The sequence below is a fragment of the Urocitellus parryii genome, chromosome 1 (assembly GCF_045843805.1).
Source record: "Urocitellus parryii isolate mUroPar1 chromosome 1, mUroPar1.hap1, whole genome shotgun sequence".
NCBI classification, from domain to species: domain Eukaryota; kingdom Metazoa; phylum Chordata; class Mammalia; order Rodentia; family Sciuridae; genus Urocitellus; species Urocitellus parryii.
In genome coordinates, this window is record NC_135531.1 from 223043907 (window position 1) to 223048060 (window position 4154).

At 38.9% G+C, this 4154-nt stretch overlaps 1 pseudogene; it reads right to left on the bottom strand.

Annotated features, from left to right (window-relative positions):
- Window positions 1–739: 739 nt before the first annotated feature.
- LOC144254901 (mitofusin-1 pseudogene) lies at window positions 740–3403 on the bottom strand (annotated as a pseudogene).
- Window positions 3404–4154: the final 751 nt, after the last annotated feature.

The following is a 4154-nucleotide window of genomic DNA, read 5'->3' on the forward strand; positions in this document are numbered from 1 at the left end:
GTAAAAAATTACAGTATTAATTTTTAATGGAGCCATAGCAAATTCATATACTTAAATACAAGTAAAAGCTTCCAGTGGGGGATAATCCAGCAGTTACCTTAGGCAAGTGCCTTCTGAAGAATAGCTTTTAAACATTACTGTTATCAACCAAAATGCAGACCTCCTATATCTTTGGCTATTTTTATCACATCAAACTCTATTCCTCCAACTAAGATAGAAAAGCTTTCCTTACTGGACTCCTAACTGGAGCAAAGTTGAAAATATTTCTTAGAAAACAGATAAGGAAACTATTTAGACTCAGATACTTTTATAAGTGACTATAATAACAAATTGATAACATCAGTTTTAATGGGAATAAAAGAAGGGGTAAAAATTTATTAGTGGGGGCTGGGGATGTGGCTCAAGCGGTAGCGCGCTCGCCTGGCATGCGTGCGGCCCGGGTTCGATCCTCAGCACCACATACCAACAAAGATGTTGTGTCCGCCAAGAACTGAAAAATAAATATTAAAAATTCTCTCTCTCTCTCTCTCTCTCTCTCTCTCTCTCTCCCCTCTCTCACTCTCTCTTTAAAAAAAAAAAATTTATTAGTGGTTTACATACTTGCCATAATGGCAAAAGTGATTGTAACCTGCATAAATAGGACACTCAAGAACATTCCACACTCCTTGGAGGTAAGAACAATGGAGCTTATAAAACAAAACAAAAAGTTGACTATTCCCATTAAAGAAGACATCAAAAAATTAGTTTTGAGAAAGAAGATGAAAGGATCACTCTCTAACTCCTGGATACCAGGAAGCAGAGTTTTTCAGAATCAAAAACAAAGAAAGCCCCAATTAAAGAGCTCAAGGACCCACCCCTCAGGGGTCACAAAGTTGGTTCTGTTGCTTTTAGCTAATTCATTATTTAACACAAAAAGCTTAGTCTTTATCCCAAATTAAAACAAAGAACATTTCCTAACACTTTTCTGAAATGCGAACACCCTGGGATAGATCATTACCAGAATCTACACAGGGATTTGCCACTTAGTTATAGTATAATTCATATTGAAGTCATTTCATAAAAATAACAACTCTCCCAATCTTCCAGGTTCCATTTCCTCCCATGACGTTCACCAAAGCAACCTCTATTGTTTAAGATTCTTCATTGCTTGAATGTAGAAATTGCTTAGTAAAATTCTCCAACTCATTTTCAAGCTGAACAGCTTTATTTCTTAAGAACTTCGAATTGTTTTGTATTTTCTCCAACTGATCTATTTCTTTGGATAATCTAGCAATTTCTTCTTCCAGATGTCTTTGTGTAATATCAACTTGTTGGCACAGGCGAGCAAAAGTAGTAGCCATTTCTTGTTGTACTTGGTGGCTACAGTTTGCACTTGTGAAACTAACAATCATCTGCAGTTTTTCAGTTGCATAGTTCACAAACTGCTGTTTAAAGGCTCTCTCCTTGGCATGGGTAGTCCAGGTTAGCCTTTCATAAAGATACAAAGCTCTATACATACTCAACGAAACAGATATGAGTTTCCAGCCTACAGTTTTCCAAATCACTCCTCCAACAACTATGATGCCCATAGAAGTTCTAGATGTAAGAGAAGCTAATCCTGTCATTAAGGTAACCATGAGTTCTTCCTGTGACGCATTATCTGGTGTTGCTGGATTGGTGGGAGCAGTGGGAGTTGAAGCTAATGATATAGGAAGCTGAAAGATAGGCTCTGATAATCCAAGCAATACCCTCTGAGCATTTGTGGGGCCCAAGAATCGATGAACAAGGGAAGACCAGCCCAAGGAAAAATGAAATACAATATCCTCTTGAAAATCTGAACATAACTTGTGGCAATTTAGGTCATAACTGAGGTCAAATTTCTTGCAAGGGATCAATGTATGAAGTTTATTTTGTATACCAACTGGAAGTAATGGCTTCAAATTTTCAATAATTTCTTGCTGGGATTGAAGCATTGAGGCATTGACTTCATTGGTGCACTGATCTGCCAAATTTCTTCCCATACCATCTTCTATGTGCTTATTTAACTCATTTTTATATACTTTCAATACACTTGGAGTTGGATGAAACTCAGAACAAAACTCATCAACCAAAACAGATAGTCGACAAATTTCATCTGTCATTGCACACGAAACCTTGTTCGCTACCTCCTCAGTGACCTCCTTGATTTTTTTCTTAACATCCAAAGTTAAAAGGTTCATCTGGTTTCGGATAAAGTCCAGTCTGTCAATTTGATCTTCCCTCTCTTCCATTGAATAAACCCTTTTCTCTGCTGCTGCCACGTTTACTGAATCCATTATGTTTTTCACAGTATCTAGTATCTGTTTAGCTCTGATAGTGTGCTGTTCAAACTTTGTTTTCACTGCTGACTTCGAGATACACTCCTCAAAAATTTGTTCAAAATTCTGAAATTCCTGTAATCTTGCCTGAAATCCTTCAGCAAGTGCCCCACCACCTTCTGGCAACCCCTGTATTTTGTGCTTTCTAGCAGTAAGAACTTCCTTTGCTGAAACAAAGAAGATACGATTTTGTGCTTCTAAACGATCCACAACTTTAAGCTCCTCTACCAAGAAATGCAGGCATCTTTCCATGTGTTGTCTGCGTACATCTTCCATATATTCTGGCTCTGATGCAGAAGCATCCCAACGATTATTCAGTATGAAAATATTAGGCTTGGAAAGTCGTTCATTCACTTTGTGAAAAAAATGTTTCTCCGTGTTCGTTAGTGTTGATTCCGAGTTTGCAACCAAAACAAAGACATCAGCATCTAGGCAAAACTTATCAATCCAGCTATCCAGTTCCGTTGTAACATCTGTGCCTGGACTGTCTACCAAAACCAAGTCATCTCTCAATAGGGCACGTTTTGCCTTTGGCCAAAACACATGCACAAGACAGCCAGCTTTCAAGTCTTTGTCCATATGGAGGGCATGAGCCAGCTGATTAACTGTCTTCACACTCTTTTTTTCATCTGATCCTTCTGTCATAAGATAAGCTTTATCTCCATCAGTTCCTTCAACACTTAGGAAGCAATTGGTTGTATGGCCAATCCCACTAGGGAGAACTTTGTCCCATAACATTGCATTGATAACAGAGCTCTTCCCACTGCTTGTTCTGCCAAAAAATGCCACTTTCATGTGTCTCCGAGACAGCACCTCACCAATGACAGAAAGCTTATTTTTACACCCCTGTATTTCCACCAAATCATCTTCAGTAGCTATTCGATCAAGTTCTGGATTCCTGTATGTTGCTTCAACAAAATGTGATCCTTCAGTAACAAACTCCAGTAACTGGGCAAATATTGAAGTAATTGCCTTCTTAGCCAGCACAAAGTGCTTCAGTGGAGAAGCTGATTCTGCCATTATGTTAATTCCAGCTCTTAAACTTGTCACCCGGCAACCGCAGCTCCACCACACCTTACCTTCACTTTTAACAAAATAATTCTCTTGCATAAAAAAAAAAATCTTGTTAAGCTAGACAGAAAAAAAGGGGGGAAAACGCTTGGGGGATCTCATGAAAATAAAAGGGAGGTCAGTAGAGGAAATGGACCAGGGGATGGAAGGAGGAGAAGGAGGGGGAAGTGTTGGGAAGTGATATTGACCAAATTATATTGTTATACTCTGTGCATGTGTGTCTATGTAACAAAACACCTTTATTATGTACAATGATAATGCACCAATAAAAAATGTGCAAAGACGAAAAAATGATGGCCCCAGGGGATTACTATTAAATTGACTTGACGATAGCAAGCATAATTTTTCTACACTGCCTGGCAATACTTGAGTTCAATTTTATATGTGAGTTTCTCATTGTTTTTCTAGAACCTGCCTACGAAAGTCCCATGAAGAATGGGATGAGAATATTCCCAAGCCCAGTTATGCGGTCACAGAAAATGAGAGGCTCCCTGACTGTGGGCATCACAAGAATTTCAAGGCCCAGAACCTGTAAGGCATGACTCACTGGTTCTCAGAATGATCCATTTATAAATGGTGGTATAAGTTGTGTCTTAGCTGGGAAACTAGAAGGCAGGGCTGTCATTATATGCTCCTTTGGCTTGGTAGCTATCTCACTCTGCAGAAATGGCAAGAGATGCAAATTTTTTGTGTACTCTGGTATATACAAGGCAGGCACTGGAAACCACATTCACTCTCCTGCATCTA